Genomic DNA, 21,582 nt, shown 5'->3' with positions numbered 1-21,582 from the left:
GAAATGTTGCACACAGCTAATGTGTGATGCAAGACAGTGTAATTGTAGGGACAACCTTTTAAATAAATAACTGCTTTTTTTCAGAAATCCAAGCAGAAGTACCATAATCTAAGGTCACAGTTGGTAACCTCCAGTAGCTCTAAGAACATTAAAAATGCAAGCATAGAATCAGTTGCCATTGGAATGCCTGTTTGCTAGCAGCATGTTCTGTGAATCAAATCAATATACACTCCAGAGACCTTTCTGTGTGTTTATTGTTTGCTCTTTTTTTTTAAACTTAATAGTTCTGTTAAAAAAATATAAAATATATATATTTGTTAAGTAAGACAGGATGAATTATTAATTGCACAGATAAAGTGTCATGTAAACCGTGTTTGTGGATTGTTTGCTTAAATAGCCAAATGTCACTGAATCTCCTTTCTTCTTTTCCTTTTTTCCTTTTTTTCTTTTTCTCCTCCCCTCCCCTCCCCTCCCCTCCCTGAACAGTTCAGATGAACAAGTTGCTACTTCATATACTGTCATAAATTATTCTCTGTTCATTGTTATTACTTCATTTGTGGGTAGTTTGGTTAATCAATTTGTAACGTGTGCAGGGACTGCAAATGAGTGACTGAAACTTTTCCAAAAGGTTATTAATTCATACAAATAATAAAAGGTACAGGTTTCAATGTAAAAGAACCAAAATCCATGTTTTTATTGTTATTAATAACAGCAGTTATTTATTTTTTTTCTTAACAGGACCCACTAGACTGGGAAAATTTTGGAATACTAAAAAATGGTAGGATCTCTAAACACAGAAAATTTATAAAATATTTGAGATGGCATTCATTTTTTGTTTAGAAAATATTATCTTTGAGTTTTCATTTTATTTTTGATTTCTGAGTCATTTCTTACAAATATAAAATTTGACCTTGTTGCAGGGCTTACTGTACTATTGATTCTACTTTGCTTATTCCTAATGATCCATTTTCTGAGGCTTATGTGGTTTGCAGAAACCTGAAACAAGATCTCTTATGTAACTTCCATAACCTGTTCCTCACAGAATATCTGTAAATTGTTTTCAGTTAACATGACTGCCAACACTCTGGTATTGTAGCTATCCTCTGTGTTACAGAAAGATAAATTCTGTGATGTGTAAATTGTTATATGTGTTGTGCTGAGTTGTCTTGTTGAACTCTCTGTATTCGCCTTTCAGCTAAAGCTAGTGCATATCATGAATGTCATCTGAAACAGACGTTCACTACTTTTTAAGTTCAATTTCAGAAAAAAATTCTACACATAACTCTCACTTTCTGAAAAAAACATAAACACCACCACCCTACAATATTATATAGCTCATAGCTACTTGTAAGTCATCAATCTCTGTAAAATACTTCAAGGTCTGTTATTTTATTATATAATAGAAAGATGTGTGATGACATTCACATGTAGGCTTTCAGATGTTTTACATAATCACAGAATTAGGTATTTTCTTCACATTTCCTGAGAATGCCACAGGATTTGTTAAGGGGAAGAGCTAACATTGGTTTGTTGTTGTTGTTCGTTTTTTCAGTTTGATGCCAGAAAAAAAGAAAAAAAATCAACAAAACATTTGTTTACAAATCTCTCTCTAGTGACACTGTATGTAAGTCTCTTGACACTGGAAGGCAAGGCTGTTTTCAAAAATTTGTTTTCAAAACTCTAGACACTCTGCTAAATAATTTACTTCATTATAAAGCAATTCAAGAATATAAGAAATATCTAAAGTATATTAAAAAAATCTACATTTCCAATACTTGCCAGAGCTCCGAAAGCTCAAAAATCAATAAAATTGTACTCTACTGCTACGGTTTTGTTTATTGGTCATTGTCCAACATAAAAACCAAACATATTATAATTAGTGAATTAGTGAACTTATATTGAAATATTGGATATTAGACTTAATTATATCCCAATAAAGCAAGAAAAAGTTGTTCTTTTTATGTTGCATGCATGCTCTTTTATGGTAAGAACAGGTCTCTCTTGTAGTGTGCTTTTTCTTAGGTATGTGCCCAAGTACACTTTTATTAAATATGTGAACATTTATTGAGCTGGATGTAATTATATGATGTACAATGGAAAGGAAGTAACATGACATTTTTGCGTACTCACTTAGTTGCTATCATTCTGAGGGAAGGCACAGTCATTGTAATAAAGGCGGGAGATTAAGCATGGATTAATAAAACTTGTAGCTGCCTGGAAGAGCAGGCTTTAGTGGAGAATAACAGTTGTTCTTTGGTTACAGTCCTCAGGCAGGCAGCTCTTTGTGCTCAGACATAATTTGGTTATAATTAGAACCAAATTTATATGTGTTATGTGCATTCTTATTATCTTCAATTTTCTTTACTTTTGAAGTAAGTTGAAGTTTATAGCCAATATCTAGTAACATATCAAAAATACTTAATGGTGAAATAGAGCTGAAGACATGCACCTCAAATTAATATTTGAAGGATAAAAGAAAAAATATTTCTAAAAGAGATTTCCTTTTCTAAGTCTGATACTATTGTAGAAACTACATATATTACAATGTAGTCTTCAGACACTAAAAATGATGTATAAGTATTTTAATGGGAAGAAAATTCCAGTGAATTTTTGGATTTTAAATCTGATAGAGAAATGTTTAAAATGAATAATTGCTTGAAATTATAAAGTCAAGTGAAGTTAGAAATAACAAACACACTTTTGATAAAGGAAATCAGTGAAGATAGCAAGTGGTAAAGCTTCCACTTTCTTATTTCTTGAATAACATCAGTTTTTTGAAAGATATTATTTATCATATTCAATCACTGAGATCAATAAAAATTACCTTTAACAAAAGTCAAACTTTATAGTATAAGAGAAGAGCTGTTTTTTTTTTTTTCTTTTAATCAATCTGGGCTGAATTACCACCTTCTAACAAGATACCATTCAGCTGCCTTATCACTACAAAGGACTATATCTTCTTAACCTTGCCATAAGGTAAGTTAAAATTTATATCCTCATAAAATTAGTTTAAGGTAATGCATTGTACCTTGAAAGTTAGGGTGAGTTAAGTGTACACATATGGTCCTTTGTAAGTAACCTGATGAACAGTAATTTGTAGAGCTGTCATAAACTGATTGCTTTTGATTTTGTGCCCATACACTTCTATGAATAGGAAATATTCTCTACTTGTGCATTTATAGCTTGGCTCTACATGGGTAGTAGCACTTTCATGAAATGTGGCGGATCTATAATTCTGATGGGAATAAGTACTTTTTAAAATCATGGTACAGATGAACAAGCTGCAGAGTGCTGACCCTTATTTAATCAGTTACAGGATCTATTTATGTATGTATTTATTTGTTTGTTTGTTTGTTTATTTGTTTATTTTTGTGAAAAGCATGATGTGGTTCATACTGATAATAATATTAGATATTTGACACAATATGATAGACTTTGAGACCTTGGCTAACATAATTCCTTTAAACCCACTGTTCTACTCATTGAGGGCTGCTGGAAGCATCTTTAAGTCTAACAAGGTGACCATAAAGGGTAAACAAAATGAATCAAAATATTTGACCAAAAAGAGGTCAGAATTCCAGAATCTAAATACTACAATGAAAATACCTTTCAATAGTAGAAAATGTATATGTTATTTCAAAATTAAAGGCCATAGCAGCAATAAACATTACCACAGACATGATTACAAATTCAAGCTGAAGAGATGAGCTGTTAAAAAATAAAAATCCCATTTACATTTAAGATGACTCATGTGTGTGAAAGATTTTTTTTTGAACAGATTAAATAAAATGTTTATATTGTTTATAAACAAAGCATTCTCTAAAGAGTGCTCAAATGCACCTGTACTGTAGCAAATTGGAATTTCTAAATACAAGTGTTTTGATATCCCTCTCCCAATACATTATATTAGCTTCTCTTTTCTAAAATGATTCATCAGTGATTCATCAAATGAGTTTTAGAAGAAGCTATGTCATTCTTGCATAATAACTGGCCTCTGTGTCACCCTTACTTGGTGAACAAAGAAAATCAACAGCCTTCTCACCCCTTCTCAGGTATGCTTCTTCCAAAACAAGGCTGAAACACCTACTGGTATGTCTGTGAGAAACTAAAAGTAATGACACCTGCTCTGACAGAGCACTGGCAAATGTCATTTTTCAGTGCTCTTAAGACAGTATCTACTGATTCCGTGCAGTTTTATATAACCCATTTTCTTATTTTCCATATGGCCAAGAATCTTGAATGAAAACAGGATCTTAACAGCTCATCATCTCTACTTGAATTAATAATATTCTGTTTGTGATATCACAAATTATTGCTATGAAAATGATTATGATTTCACAGAAGGCTGGGGTAAAAAATAAGCTGTAAATGCAACTAATCAAAGATACTCTCTTCATGCAAATGAAAATCTAATTAGAAGAGGAAACAATCTGTTTTTACAGACCACCATGAAAAGAGCTGCTCAGCATTACATACAGTTTGATAAAAATGTTAGCCTGAAAAAGCTACTGGAGTAAGTAAAAGTTATTGAATATTTAATCCTGGCTTTTAAGATACAATCCTAAAATATTCAATCCATGGAGCTTCTGCTGAAATCAGAATAACTTTTGCTGTTGGTGCCCTTGCAAAAGCGAATCTTTAGATTTCTTTTGAAGTGTTAAATGCAGTTTCATTGGAACGGGGAATTCATGTTAGATACATGGTCTTTCTGCACACAGAATACTAACAAAGTCTAATAAAAATGGTGTTGAAGTGCTGAAGTATATTATGCTAGGGTTGCAAGACTAACTTTGTCATATTGTATATAAAACTGTATTTTAGATTCAGTTTTAATTTGCCTTTTTTGGGGGTTGTTATTTTCCTTTAAGAGTCTCTTTTGTTGACTAAGTAATTAATATTTTACACTAAAGATTCTTTATTGTTTTTATCCTTAAAATATGGTTATTTCTTTTAGCCCTGTTCATTTCAGAACATGTTTCTTGAAGAATAACATCATCCTGATAAAGAAGATGCTTCAAGCCAAAACTTGCAAAAGCTTTCAGTTTTGCATATAGAATCAGTTAGTAGACATAAGCATCATAAGAACATATATTTTATTAGATTATACAAATTTATGAATATTGGAGCTCTTCAGAGAAGCGGATTGTCTTTTAGCAAAATGTCATTGAGACATTTTTCATTTCAGAATGAAAAATTTCAAGCTGGTAAAACAGAGAAGCTGAAGAAAACCTTGGAATAACTGAAAACCTCTAGATCAAGTCTTTCCATTATTTTGCCTTCTCATATTAATAAATTCGAGATGATCAGTTTATTAATACCTTTTGACTGCTTTGACCCCTTCGATACTTGTTTGTCTTTTATCTACTTCTAACAGTGTACCATTCTGTAGAACTTTATCACTAGACAGAGGAAAAGACTCATATTGGTTCATTGGTTAAAGCCTGCGCTATGGGATTTGGGGAGGTATTTTTATATATATTACTGATCTGAATATATATTTTATATATCTGGTATATATATTACTGATCTGAATGGGGCAAAGTAAGAATTTTAAATAATGCCTGCTATATAGCACAAAGGTTTGAAAGGCTGAGATTCGAGGTTCCTTATTCTAATGAGGAAAAACAGAGATATGAATAACTCCATAGCTACAAGCTTGTGTAACAGAGAAGCATGAGATTATTCCAACGTTTGCTAAGTATCTGGATCACGCACAGCCCAAGAATAGGGTAAAATAAAAATAAGCTTCAGTAATATATCCACATCTTTATTTTCACACTAAGGCTTTTTCTCAGGACATTCTAACTACCTTAATGGTTGATAAAAGTTCATATGTTATCAGACGGAGAGACTGAAGTCCAGCATTTAGTCACAGTGTAGATAGACAACAGCAATTAACCCTCCCATATGTTTTTTTCAGAGGTCTATTTCTGTTCAGAGGAATCCACTTCTAGTAGTGTGTACCTCACTTTCATTGCCCATGCCATTCTGAATGTGAACTGCTGATGAAGAGAGAGAAAAATCCAATCTAACAAATCATTACTAGTACTCTTAGATGATTTAGTTCCCACTAATTGAAAAAGCTCCACAGAAACAGCACTGAGATTATTCTTTTACCTCCTCCAGTAACACAAAGGGATAAGGAAAAACATGGCATATGTCCTTCAATGTTCAGGCCCAACAGAGTCATGACTTAAAGATTTTTTTTTACTCTACTTTATGGTGTTAAGATATATGGTACATTTTCACCATACACATGCAATTTATTTTCCTCTGTAAAATTGTTAAACTATTTCTCTGTTTTTATACATGCACACACATATACATGTATACAAACACATATATTTATACATATATATGTATATATGCATACGTATATATACATATTTATATATACACATAGACATACACACATGCAGATGTACTTAACTACCTAATAAACACTTTCTTCAATCAAGATTTTAATGCAGTGATACACTTTCCAGAAAGATTGATTTCTAGGGTTCCTTGTAGTTTTGTAAGATAGTACTGATTCAGAACTATAAATCAGTTCTAATAGGAACAGAACTAGACAGTCTTGAGGTCACCAAGAAACCACCTCAAAAATGCAAAATCCTCTACCCTAAATATGCTGTGTGTTTGGGATGTTCAGTGTAATTTCCACAGCAGGAATACAGGATAATTAAATTTATGGCCGTGTGCACTAAAGAAGTTCAAGGAATACAAAAAATAATTTAATGCATTATGCATGTTCCATTTTTGTGAAAAGGGAGACATATTTTGAATATATATAATGCACTTACTGTTCATTGACTTCATGACATAATATGGACAAGTTTATTAAAATGTTAAATTAAGAGAAGGCTATTGGAATCTAAGCATGTTGCCTATCTGTGGTGGTTTTACACTGATGACTAGCTAAACTCCACAGTACTGCTCTCTCACTCCCTGTCCTCAGTGGAAGAGGGGGAGATGATATGTAGAGAAAGAGCTCAGTGGTACAGATAAGGACAGGGAGATCACTGACCAATTACCATCATGGGCAAAAAAGTCTCAGCAGAATAGGTATTAATGTAATTTATTGCCTATTGCTAACAGATTTGAACAGTAAGAACCAAAAGCAAACTAAAAACACCTTCCCCCCACCCACACTTCTACCTGCTCACCCCGAATGGCAGAAGGGAATGAGGTTGTGGTCAGTCCTGAACACTTCGTCACTTGCTGCTCCTTCATCTTCACTCTATTCCCCTGCTCCAGCATGGGGTCCCTCCTATGGGATGCCATCCTTCCCAAGATGATCCTATGTGGGCTTCCTACAGACAGTAGTTCCTCAAGAACAGTTCCAGTATGGATCTGTATCACAGGGTGCATTCATCAGGACCAGACTGCTCCAGAATGGGTCCCACAAGTGGCAGCTCTCCCCAGACCCCCTGCTCCTGCGTGGGCTTCTCTCCATGGGCTGCAGCTCCGGCCCAGGGCCTGCTCCTGCGGGGGCTCTCCATGGGCCGCAGCCTCCTCCAGGCCACATCCACCTGCTCCACCGGGGGCTCCTCCACGGGCTGCAGCGTGGAGATCTGCTCCGTGTGGGACCCATGGGCTGCAGGGGGACAGCCTGCTCCACCAGGGGCCTCTCCACAAGCCACAAAGGAACTACTGCTCCAGTGCCTGGAAAATCTCCTGCCCTTCTTCACTAACCTTGGTTTCTGCAGGGCTGGTTTTCTCTACATTTTCCCACTCCTCTCTTCCAACTGATGTTGTGCAGCTTTTTTTTCCCCCTTTTCTTAAATTTGCTCTTCCAGAGGCACAACCAGTTATCATTCCTTGGCTGAGCTCTATAACCAGTGGCGGGTCCCTTTTAGAGCCAGCTGGAGCTGGGTCTTAACTAACATGGGGTTGCTTATGGGCTTTTCTCACAAAGGCCAGCCCTGCATAAGTGCAATATACTTCATCAGTAGAATATATTTAATTAATAAGTATACTGAAAAAATGAAGTTTCCTTTTTCACGTTGTTGCCTACTCTTTAATCTAAAATCTCTCTATAAAAATACGGCATTTTATAAATATAATCACATACATCCAAATATATAATACTTTGTATTATATTTTAAAATAAATTGGTATAATATTTCACAATATTATTGTAAAAAAAGATGATATTAAAATCCAAACAAAATTTTAAATATATATGTCATTCTTGTAATTTTTATTTACATATAGATATATTATTATTACAGCCAATACCCCCCAAAAAAAAAAAGATAAACTATGTCTCAATTAGAAAAAAAAAAAAAAAAAAAGCAGTGTTAACTAATATTATTTGTGAATTTAGGGCAAATCCAATGAATAGTGTAAGATGGAACAAGTCGTGGAATTGGCTATGTAGGAGTTGCCCTTGATTGTGCTATTCTTTCTGTTTAATTATATCTAGAATTTAACATTTACATGTTATTAATTATATATCCAATTAAAACCAGAAAACTTAATTTTGCACTTCGCAAAATGGGTGCCTTGTCATGTTTAATTGGAGAGAGAGTGGGGGTGGGATGGACTGTGTGTCTGAACTGCATGTCAAGGACTCTTTATGCATTTTACATTTAAAATTAATTAGATAAAATGTAAGATTGCTGTTGAGAATGTGACCAGAAATGAAGAAGGGTCTTAATGCCCAGCAGAAGCCTTATACAGCAATCAGGCTTTTGCTTATTCTCTGTATTATTCTCTGCCTTAATGCTGAATTTGGTTACTCAAAAGCATCCCCTCTTCTCAGGAAGGCTAAGAGCTCAGCCCAGGTGTGGCTTTCATCCCTTCTGTTCTCTTCCCCTTATCAGTTACTTTTACTATTACATCTCTCCTTCTGCATCTTTATGCTTTATCCAACCATCTTCTGTAGCCCAATAAATACTGTAATTTTAAATATAGTAATTACTGTTACTAGTAGAGGGCCCCAGGTCTGCAGACACAGAATTTCTTTGTGCTTGTATTGGTCTCGGCTATTTTATCACATTTTAGCTGTTGTTAGTACAAGTCTAACAATCAGGTAACTTTTTTTTTTTTTTTTAATTACATTTCAGTTTATAGTGATAATGTGTAATTATTCAGCTTAAATATTCTAAATAAAAATTTACACGGGCAAGTGGACACAGAATGATATCAGAAACTATTTCCTAGTATTTAATATTATTATCGGCACAGCTCATATATGCAACCAAAAATATATATTATTAATACGTTGAAAATCTTAGCAGTTGAATTAAAGAATTTTCATTATTTCACATTTAATCATTACATCATACCATTAAAAAATTAATTATCACAGATTTCTAGGTTGGAAGAGACCTCAAGATCATCGAGTCCAACCTTCGACCTAACACTAAGTACTCCACTAAACCATATCGCTAAGCTCTACATCTAAACGTCTTTTAAAGACCTCCAGGGATGGTGACTCCACCACCTCCCTGGGCAGCCCATTCCAATGCTTAATAACCCTTTCAGTAAAGAAGTACTTCCTAACATCCAACCTAAAACTCCCCTGTCGCAACTTTCGCCCAGTCCCCCTCGTCCTGTCACCAGGCACATGGGAGAACAGACCAACCCCCACCTCTCTACAGCCTCCTTTAAGGTACCTATAGAGAGCGATAAGGTCGCCCCTGAGCCTCCTCTTCTCCAGGCTGAACAAGCCCAGCTCCCTCAGCCGCTCCTCGTAAGACTTGTTCTCCAGACCCCTCACCAGCTTGGTCGCCCTTCTCTGGACTCGCTCGAGCACGTCCATGTCCTTCCTGTAGCGAGGGGCCCAAAACTGAACACAGTACTCGAGGTGCGGCCTCACCAGAGCCGAGTACAGGGGCACAATCACTTCCCTAGACCTGCTGGCCACACTGCTTCTTATGCAGGCCAGGATGCTGTTGGCCTTCTTGGCCACCTGGGCACACTGCTGGCTCATATTCAGCCGACTATCAACCAATACTCCCAGGTCCCTCTCGGCCAGGCAGCTTTCCAGCCACTCATCTCCCAGCCTGTAGCTCTGCTTGGGGTTGTTGCGCCCCAGGTGCAGGACCCGGCACTTGGCCTTGTTGAACTTCATACAGTTGACCTCAGCCCATCGCTCCAGCCTATCCAGATCCTCCTGCAGAGCCTTCCTGCCCTCGAGCAGATCGACACACGCACTTAGCTTGGTGTCATCTGCAAACTTACTGAGGGTGCACTGGACGCCCTCATCCAGATCATCGATAAAGATATTAAAGAGGACCGGCCCCAGTACCGAGCCCTGGGGGACTCCACTAGTGACCGGCCTCCAACCAGATTTGACTCCATTCACCACAACTCTCTGGGCCCGGCTATCCAGCCAGTTTCTAACCCAGCGAAGCGTACGCCAGTCCGAGCCCCGAGCAGCCAGTTTCTTGAGGAGAATGTTGTGGGGAACTGTGTCAAAAGCCTTACTGAGGTCAAGGTAAACCACATCCACAGCCTTCCCCTCATCCACCAAGCGCGTCACTTGTTCATAGAAGGAGATCAGGTTCGTCAAGCAGGACCTGCCTTTCATAAACCCATGCTGACTGGGCCTGATCGCCTGCTTGCCCTGCAAGTGCCGCGTGATGACCCTCAAGATAATCTGCTCCATGAGCTTTCCTGGCACTGAGGTCAAACTGACAGGCCTATAGTTCCCCGGGTCTGCCCTGCGGCCCTTCTTATAGATGGGCGTCACATTGGCTAGCCGCCAGTCAACTGGGACCTCCCCCGATAGCCAGGACTGCCGATAAATGATGGAAAGCGGCTCGGCCAGCTCCTCTGCCAGTTCTTTCAGTACCCTCGGGTGCATCCCATCAGGCCCCATCGACTTGCGCACATCCAAGCTCCGTAGCAGGTCGCCAACCATTTCCTCATGGATAGCGAAGGCCACATCCTGCTCCCCTGCTAATTAATTATTTATTAATTTATATTTAATTCATAATTATTTAATTTATTAAATATTATTTTTATTAAAAATATTAATTTATAATAAATATATTTAAATATTAAAATATTATTAAATTTATTAATTATTTATTAATTATTTATTAATTTATATTAATTAATTATAATACAGGTCAAATTGTTGTACACACATCCTAGTACCTACCCCTTTTTCTGGAGTTACCCGCATCTTTTCCCTGCTCCTCTGATCAGAAGTAAATGTCTTTAGTCTGGAGGGGGGTATGGCAAGTCATCAGAATAGTAAATACATAATAGTAAATACATAATAAGGAGTATGATGGTAATGATGATGGTTTCTTTCTTTTCCTTTCTCCAAGATTTACCTAGTACTATTTTATGTCTTTGCTGAGCTCACTTTGCAATTTGATCTTTCTTCATTGGTCTGCAACCATGTTATACATATGGTGCATTTTATGTGTACTGATTATATTTTTTGTTCTCTCTAGGGACAAATGTTAAAAACAGCTTTGTCCAGCTCTTATGTCTGCATTTCTAAGCTATTTATAGCCCTGAAGCCTGGGCCATGTGCCCTGTCTCCCATGCTTGTACTTCTGCTCGTAACCACAGGTACACTATACAAGCATAAGCAAAAGTAAAACTGAGTCAGATTGAGTAAACGTAACAACAGTCACTGTAGAAGTGGCTGTTACAGACAATAAAACAAAAGCAAATTTTCAGGCAGGTTGAAGCAAGTTGAGATGAAGTAAACCTTGCAAACTCCAGACCTAAGGATCTGCAAAGTCATTATATGTCTGCAGTGTGTTACTGGGTTACAGAGCTAAAAAGTCATAGTCTGCAAACAAATCACAAACCACACCTGGTAGTATTCAAGGTAAAATCAATTCTAAAGTTAATAAAGGGGATAGAAAAACTAAAAACATTGAGCAAAAGGACTCATAAACCAACCTAGGAGAACCACAAAGAGAGAGTCAAACTGCTGGCAGACATTTTGGGATCCTGATGACTTGTGGTGATGCCATGTTGTATATTTATAACTGTTTATAACTGTTGTATTCTGATTAGATATTATAATTGCACTAAGAATAAATTCTTGGCTTCTCACATAAAGTGTGTTATTTTCATGCACTTAATGACAGTTTGAATGCAACACAGTTTTTTCAAACAAGAAAAAGAAAATATCGATCATTTATTTGACTAGAAATTTTCAGTGATTATTCTGTTATTTTCAGTTTTTAATGCATTGAAAACCTTTCTCAATGTCTTTCTAAGTCTAAAATAATAAACAAGATTTAGTCTGAATTTACTACTTCCAATGAAGAAATTAGTATTCATCAGCTGTTGGGACTTAGTTTTTGAAACTTTGAAATCAAACATCTACAGAACCAAACTAACCTCTGATTTTGGCTCTGCATTCATGTTCTGCCTTATTATAAATAAAGTTAAATTGTCTTGCGTGTATCCTACTGTATGACTTGAAAGTCAGAAATGACATCTTTTTAAGAAATTCTTGTCAGTTGGTTTTGTCATATTTGCCTTCATAAGAAAAAGCAAAATCAGCAAATTAGTTTTTTTTAGTTGTGCAATCAAGCAACAAATTTTTATGGCTTGAAAGACCAAAGCAGGGAAGGTGAAATACGGGTATTAGCGGACACAGAATAACTCTAGTAAGATACAATTACAATAAGAAGAAACAGTGCTGGTTGTTATATTTGCCTTAATTTTTATCATCACTCTCCTTCACTTTCTATAAAATTATCTTACATACAGAAAAGAGAAACATAAAGGAATGAAAAATTAAGATAGAATACAACCTGTGGAGCATATCTCAATATATGCCCAATATCTCAATATCTCAAAATATCTCAATATTTATTTTTTTTTTTTTAGACAGGGTCTTCTGTGAAGCTATTTTATTCATGATTGCGATGGTATGTATTCTGCAAGCAGGAGCACACAGAAAAAGTTTATCATAATCTTATATTCCCTATTACCCGACACCTGTTTCCTCACTGGCTGAGTACTACAGGTTCACAACCTTTCTATACCATATATGTACAATTTTATTTGACCAACCATTAATTTCTCCTTTTCCTTTTTTTTTTTTTTTCCTTCTTCTCTCATGACTAGAGGGCCCATGATTTTTGTTTTTACTGATCTCATACTGCTCATCCTGTTTTTCTTAGCTATCCTCCTTATTTTGGGACAGTGGGACCTTCCCCTTATCTGCTTAACATACTCCCCACTGCTACGCTACTGTCATGCCTGCACAATCACTTTTGAATATGCAAGGTTAGCGGATTTTCTACTGCAAAAACAACTTTTATTGCAAAAACACAACTTTATTTCTCACAGATGGTAGATTTTTACTCCTTGGAAATTTTCTGGGCCAGGCTTGGGCAGTCTGATATGACCTTGTGGCTGGCCCTGCCCTCAGCAGTAGGTTGAGCTGGAGACCTCCACAGGTCCCTTCCAGCCCTAGTAGGAATGATGCTGGAGGTTCATGGGCTCGAAGGGAGAACTGGGTGCAGTCACTGTGTCACCATACAGCCAGTTGCTTAATGTTTGGTGGCTCTCTTTTAGCCTGTCCTTGATATATTAATTCAGCCTGTGGACTCTCTGAAGCCTGGAGTGTCTGCCTGTTCCTATTTGTATTTGCAAATCTCCTAGTTTCATGAGTTTAAACTGCAGGGAATGTTACAAGCAATGTGGTTAATACAATTTACACTGTTAAGCAGATCTTAAATGACTGCTAAGTGATTTATAACATGTCTTGTTGAGGCATTTAAGTAAGGTATAGATCCAAGCATCTTAAAAGCCTATTTCTTTTATGGATGAAGAAAGAAGTAATTACTTCACTAAGCAAATCAGAGCACCCTAAGGAACATGACTAAAATATAGCAGCTGTGAAGTCTCTAAAAGGTCAGGTATATCAAAATCAAAAAAGTTCAACATCATGCTAAGACAAAACTATAAAAAAATACATAACCAGGGAGTTTTACTAGGAACAGGATAAATAATGGTTTTATGGCTTCACAAGATTTTATTTTCTGTAATGTTTATTTTGCGGGGGTTGCTTGCTCTGAGGTTACTTTTTAGTGATTTTTTTTCTTGTTCAGCTTTCACGCTGAGTGCCAGATAGATGGCTCTCATATACCATCTTTTCTTATCTACAAAGAGGTTACACAATATACAACAGTTGGAACACTGATTAAGGTATGTCTGCCTGCATATCTGAGTTCATCTATGCCCTATCTAAAATGGCCTAGCATTCAAAACTTGGATTTTGAATAATTATAAGCTTTAAGGGACAAAAAGGAGAAAAGGAAGTGACTTGAACTGGACTAAGCCTTGTTGATATGACTATGTATTGCAGACATTGTTATTGATAAGCAATGTTGTATGTGCAACACATAAAAACTTTCTCTCTTTCATTTGGAAAGGTCATGGAACAGATCCTTTTGGAAGCAATGTCAAGGCACATGCAAGATAAAGAGGTGATCTGAGACAGCCAACATGGCTTCACCAAGAGCAGGTCATGCCTGACCAATCTCGTAGCCTTCTATGATGGAGTGACTGCATCAGTTGACAAGGGAAGAGCAACTGATGTCATCTACCTAGAATTTTGCAAGGCCTTTGACACAGTTCCACATGACATCCTGAGGTCAAAATTAGGGAGATGTGGATTTGAAGGGTGGGCCATTTAGTAGATAAGGAATTGTCTTGAAGGCCGCAGCTAGACAATGATGGTCAATGGCTCTATGTCCAGGTGGAGGACAGTGATAAGTGGTGTCCTTCAGGGGTCTGTCCTTGGACCGATACTGTTTAATATCTTTATCAACAATATAGACATAGGGATCAAGTGCGCCCTCAGCAAGTTTGAAGATGACACTAAGCTAAGTGGTGCAGTTGATACTGCAGAAGGAAGGGAAGCCATCCAAAGGGACCTGGACAAGCTTGAGAAGTGGGCCCAAGTGAACTTAATGAAGTTCAAAAAGCCTAAGTACAAGGTGCTGAATCTGGGTTGGGGCAATCCCAGACACGAATACAGACTGGGAGAAGAACTCATTGAAGGCAGCCCTGCAGAGAAGGAGTTGGGGTTTCTGGTGGATGAAAAGCTTGACATGAGCCAGCAGTGCATGCTTCCAGCCTAGAAAGCCAACTGCATTCTGGGTTGCATCAAAAGAGGAGTGACCAGCCTGTCAAGGGAGGTGTTTGTCCCCCTCTACTCCGCCCTTGTGAGGCCTCACTTGGAGTACTGTGTCCAGATCTGGGGTCCCCAGAACAAGAAAAATTTTGACCTGTTAGAGCAGGTCCTGAGGAGGGCCACAAAGTTGATCAAATGGCTGGAGTACCTCTGCTATGAAGAAAGGCTGAGAGACCTGGGGATGTTCAGCCTGGAGAAGAGAAGGCTCCAGAGAGACCTCACTGCAGCTTTTCAATACTTAAAGGGTGCTTATACAGAAGAACTATATTTTATCTTTCTATCTATCTATCTATCTATCTATCTATCTATCTATTTATTTTTTTGTCCTGGTTCCAGTTAGGACGGAGTTAATTTTTCCTCATAGTAGCTGGTAGGGTGCTATGTTTTGGATTAGGATGAGAAGAGCGCTGATAACATGCTGATGTTTTAATTGTTGCAGAGCAGTGTTTACACCAGGCCAAGGACTTTTCGGCTTCTCGCTCTGTCCTGCCAGTGAGCAGGCTGGGGGTGCAGCAGGAGCTGGGAGGGGACAGACCCAGGACAGCTGACCCAAACTGGCCAAAGGGGTATTCCATACCATCTGACGTCATGCTAAACAATATATAGGGGTGGCTGGCCGGGGTGGGGGGCCGGCTGCTCGGGGATAGGCTGGGCATCGGTCAGCGGGTGGTGAGCAATTGCATTGTGCATCACTTGTTTCTTACACATTATTATTAATAATACTATTATCATTATCACTATTATTATTATTATTTTTATTATTATATTCCTGTCTTAATAAACTGTCTTTATCTCAACTCACCGGCTTCACTTTCCCGTTTCTCTCCCCCATCCCAGAGAGAGAGGGGGGAGGGTGAGCGAACGGCTGTGTGGTGTTTAGCTGCCAGCCGGGTTAAACCACAACATTTTTCCAGATAGTAATAGGACAAGGAGAAATGATTTTAAACTAAAAGAAGGGAGATTTAAATGAGAGATTAGAAGGAAATTCCTCACTCAGAGGATGTTGAGGCACTGGAACATGTTCCCCAGAGAAGTTGTAGATGATGTAGACCCCTGGTGGTGTTCAAGGCCAGGTTGGAAGAGGCCCTGGGCAACTTGATCTAATGGGTGGTACCTCTGCCCATAGCTGGGGGGGTGGAATTAGACGATTGTTAAAGTCCATTCCAACCCAAGCTGTTCTATGATTCTATGATTTTGGAAATGCTTCATTTTGCCTTTGACTCTGACTTCCAGAGTGGTGTACTGACTTTCTACATACTACAGTGTCTGATTGTTAATAACATCTTCAGATTGCCTTATCCCACATTTGTATCTATTAACACCTTTATGTTTCTTTTCTTTTCATCTGTAAGGTTGTTATAATTTTTGATGATGGCACTATGACAGGTTATTTTGTGTTTGGCAGGTGTTTTTGTTTCCAGATTGTGTTTTCACATCTGCTTTTTAATGGTTATTCAATGTTAAACTGAAAAAGACCTGGTTTGTATCCTATATTGATTTTCATGATGGCAAATTCCACTAAGTGGAGTCCTTTTAAAACATCCACATACTCAGTTCTATCTTTGTTGATGATTTTTCCTCTTTTTGATAAGTTTATTGGCTATTTCATAATTTAAACAGTTTATTTTTCTTCATTTTACTTTATCCCATATAGCAGCATTTCTTTTTATTTCTTCTCTCTCTCTTTTTTTTTTTTTTTTTTTTTTTTTGGTACTGTATTTGCAATACTTATTTACCAGTTCCTAGCAAAATTGTTTGTATGTCTTTCTCAAGCCACAGAGATTTCAAGAATCTTTATTAATTCCTCAAGCAACCTAAAAAAAATCTTCAATCATTAATAGAAAAAGTATTAAAGATATTATTTTTAAAATGAATGAAAGACAGAAATAGTTTTACCTTTAAACTTACAATACTAGTCTTGGTGCATTTAGCTCATTGGTAAATAAGCAAAATAATGCTTAGTATAATTTCTGTGTTTCTGAGTCTACCATTGAATTGTAAAAACTTTATGATTAGACAACAGGATGAAAGTTTTACTTTATATGTATACAGTATCAACTAATAAAAATATAGCACTTGGGAGACTGAATTTCAAAGCCCTATTTGTCGTTCACATATTTTCTGACCTTCTATTAATCATTTATGTCTATTCATTTATTTGTTTCCAAACTGGATATAGCTGAATATGATGAATAGTACATCCACTATGTAGTATGGCTGTGATGATACAGGGAATGTTGGGAAAGGTGTAGGAACATGTTATTAAGTCCCATCTAAATGAAATAAAGTATGTGGAATTATGTATTTGGAGAGCAAAGAGAATAGAGAGGAAGATGCCTAGTATTTTCTATATCATAATTTTTCATTTAATTTAACTAATTTAATTTAACTAATTATGTTCTTTTCTCTCTGGTGGATCTTGAATGACATTATTTTTTGTATTCAGGACTTTAATCATTTTCTAAAACACAGCACTAACATGTTATACAACCACTGAATATTTTTAAGACCCCCAAACTCCTGCTGGCTCTGCATAATGCTAGCATATACAAATAGAAAAAAAAAAAAAAAAAAAAGTCCTAACACCTACATTGTTGTACGTTTCTTGTTTATATATGATCAAGATTAATACTGAATCAAAGTCTATCTTATTCATTTACTCAATTGTTCCATTTCAAAATCTAATGAAGCATCTTTTCTAATCTAGAATCTTTGAATGCCTTCCCTCAGAATTGAACTTCATTCATTAAAAAATAAATGAACAAGGAGACACATAAATTCAGTACAGAGGAACTCACAAATATAGTAAAAAATTTTTGGATCAGAAATATAGTATTTAGTTTTTCAGGTTTAAACTTTGGTTTAAGCAGGTTTAAACAGGTTTTAACTTTGTATATAGGCAACAATAACTGCAAGCAATTTTGATCATCAAAAGATACTAAGTAAATAATTCAACAATCTTAGCACTGCAGGTAAATTGTGTTCACTTTATAAAAGTACAATCAATGACTGCTGAGTAGTTTATCAGAAGCTTCATATCTCCTATTCCCAGCACTGGCATGACGTGCTGATGTTAAGCACCGAGGACTTCTATGTTGAAAAAGTTTTTTTTTAATGAATCCATATGGTCTTTGATAATAAATTTATATATATTAATCAGATTAAATCTATCAATAAATTCTACCAAATGTTCAGTCTTATAATGGAAAGAAAAATGATACAAAGTGGTGAGTCATTTGGATAACCTATCTTATCAGTTTCATAATTTCATTATATATTTCAGTATATTTAAACAGAGAAAAGATTAAAAGATTAAAAAGTCTCTGTCTCACCACAATTATACGGGAATCATATTCTTCTAATTGTTCACATGCTACACATAAACAAACTAAAATATCTTGAAGTCACTTAGATTCTCTATTTTAATCACTTTGTAAGGAAATTTATGTTTGTTAGAAACATATTGTTTACATTTCTGAAGCCTTCTCTTCCTTTCCCTAGTGACTGCTGATAAGAACTTATTTAATTTCATCTGTCATTTTTTTCCTATGATGCTTTAGAGAGAGAAAGGTCTCCCATATTTTCCATATTGATCCTTTTTTTTTTTTTAATTCAAATTTCTCTTTAGTTCAGATGAGTTTATTTCTGAAGAGCTAAAAATGAGCCAAATCCTAACTTTCTCTCTGAATACAAAAAGTATTGTAACAATACTCTTGCAAACATTTCACTGTTGTTAACAGTGTTCATCCAAAATAACACCTGCAGACATAACAGACCTACACTGAATTTGAAGTAATTGGTCTCCTCAGTACCATGGCAGGCTCCCTGAGGAATCAAAAAACTATAGGTGACAAAAGGGAAATTGGTGAATTATAGATCACTGTTCTTTGCATCCTTATGAAGAAGAACTAGTAGAGATCCCATCTTAGTGAAGTGATCCTTAGTAGGAACACTGCTGAGAGGACTTACTGAGGCACTAATGACAATACAGTGCATGCAATGAGACCAGAGAGCAGCAAAACTCTTCCCTTCTGCCTGTCCTAGTGCATTTCTGTGCTGGAGCCTTAGGTTGCTCTGGCTGCACAAATGCAGGGGCTCAGTGAAATCTTACCACTTCCTTAATTAACTAATACATCTGAGAGCTAGCCTGGTTTTCTTTTTCTGCTTCCCTCATACTTGTGCCTCATCTCTCTGGTTTAGCTTAAGTCCCTTTGTGTTCTGTAACAGTCCTTGGAAGGTCTGGATCAGACTCAGGTTAGAGGATCAGACTCAGGTTAGAGAATCAGCCTGATTGTTATGACCCAGGACAAATGGAAACTGTGAGTATCCTCTTAAAAAAGTAAAGTAAAATCAACTTCTCCTGGCACCTGATTCTTAGAAGAAAGCGAAAGAAATTCTACTGTTTTCCAGATGGAATGAATTGACTGCAGCAGTTGAATCTTATGTTCTGTTGTTGATACTTTTTATGAGAAACACATGATTTATGTGTATATCAGAAGCATACAGATACACTTTTCCTAAAACAAACAAGCAAATGAAAATATATATATATCTTTCAGTGAGGAGAAATAAAATGAAAAGTCTTCTACTTAAAAACAAACAAGCAAACAAACAAAAAACAACTTAGAAATAGTTCACCAGACATTGCCAGTGTTTACCATAGAAATCTTATGTCACTGCAAGCCCGTGGCAATAGTACATAATGGAAAAAATTGTGCAAATAAAAGAGTCAGACCGTAGAGGAAAATGGGCATTTGGGAAACAAAATCCACAACTTGGAACAATTGAGAAATGTTCCATTCTGAAGACTTTATATAATCTTTCTGTTTAATAACATTTTTTGTTTGTTTGTTTTTCAAAGCTTAGATAGATATTTCCTGTGGAAAAAAAAAAAAGAGGACACATAATTCCCTTTATTAGATGTCATAAACAAATAATTATTTTTATTTTAATTATTCTGATTAGACTGAACTCTAAATAGTTTTAAACCTAGTTTGAAATGAAATTAAAATTTTTAGCTAGTTCTCAGAGCAAACTGGTTGTAAATTGAAATGAAAGGAAAGGAATCTATGGAAATGTGACAGAGAGGTTGCTGACAGCTGTGTGTAAGAGTTACATCTTTGTCTCCAAAGTCAAGAAGTCAGGCTTTAAACAGCAAGTAGTTTTGATCTCTTGAACATACGGACTTCTATCCACTATCTAAAAATCTGTGCTACGTTAAAGAACAGCATGAATTAAAAAGAAGAATAAAATATATTATGCATAGTAGTAAAATGAAATGATAAAAGCTTACTCCAAATGTGCCAGAAGTGATAATCTAACATTTTTCAGAATCTTCCTAAAAAACATATTAAATTCAGTGCATTTTTTCTCCTATTCCTTTTGAACTTTTGTGATTCCCAAAATTATTTACAACCTATTCAAAGATATATATTCTCTTTGGTTAAAACTTGAACTGTAATTTCACTTTTTTTTTTTTTCTTTCATCATTTAAGTTGCATTAATATAGGGAAGAAAATGAAGTGACAATGTTCTCTTTCATCTAGTCTAATAATTTTCATGTTTGTACAGTTACAGAAGATCTGGTGCAATATGACTGTTTGCATAATAAGACACGTACGTGTTTCAAAGCTGGTCATGGAACCTTTGATTTTCCATTCAGATTTTGTTCATGCATATTTTCTTGTGTACTAATTAAATCAGTATGTTTAAATGGGAAAGACCTCCTACTTTTTCAGTCATCTGCTGCGATAGATAACTCAGAATTATAAGTTATTTCGTGAACAAAATGAAGTTTATCATGTTTTTTCTTATTATTATATGATTCTGGAGAAGCCCTACATGAGTATTCTCCTTCCTTTTGAGTGGAGCACTCTGAAGGTAATGTATTATTTAAAATAAGGAAATGTCTTTATACATCTTGATGACTCCTAGCATTATTGACTTTTAATACTAATACTTATTATTTCCAGTGCTGCTGACAGTGTAAAGTGAATGACTCACTGTTTTTTTCACATTTTCTTTTAAATCTGTTTGTCTTGGATGTATCTGTTTGAATGTGTTCGGTAAGTGAAAACATAAGAAAGCTTTGAGATCCAGAGGCATTTATAATCCAAAAGTTTAATCTGACTGAGCAGTTCATGCACAAATGGATGAGAGTCCAGAGGCAGCTTGCTTCAAAAATGTAGTCAGCGAGAAAATAAAATACACTTACATCCATTTGCCTCTTATTATTTAGCAGGGAGGCATTCACAAAGTACATAAATCCATAAGAATTGTAGCTTAACAATAAATATAAAATGCATGGGTTATGAAGTGCTTAATAGGAAAATAGCAAGAACTCAAAATTTTATAAGTAACCATGCACAGATGCTAGAATCAGAAACTTTGACTCAACCTAAAGGGTGTTACTGAATCTTTTTAGCAAATCACCAGAATACAGTAGT

General features: G+C 36.1%; 1 protein-coding gene and 1 long non-coding RNA gene across 2 annotated transcripts in view; one reads left to right on the top strand and one right to left on the bottom strand.

Annotated features, from left to right (window-relative positions):
* The window catches only part of CSMD3 (CUB and Sushi multiple domains 3), a 1,012,063-nt gene that overhangs the window by 734,071 nt on the left and 256,410 nt on the right, over window positions 1–21,582 (bottom strand). The window lies entirely within an intron of this gene.
* Window positions 587–6,103, top strand: LOC310895311. The gene is made up of 3 exons (XR_014580606.1): window positions 587–2,372; window positions 2,919–2,976; window positions 5,186–6,103. It is a non-coding gene; the product is annotated as an uncharacterized lncRNA (long non-coding RNA).

This window comes from Anser anser (assembly GCF_964211835.1).
Source record: "Anser anser genome assembly, chromosome: 2".
In the NCBI taxonomy this organism is placed as follows: Eukaryota; Metazoa; Chordata; class Aves; order Anseriformes; family Anatidae; genus Anser; species Anser anser.
Note: the sequence above shows the minus strand (reverse complement) of the source record. Positions and strands in the feature narration are given on the sequence as shown.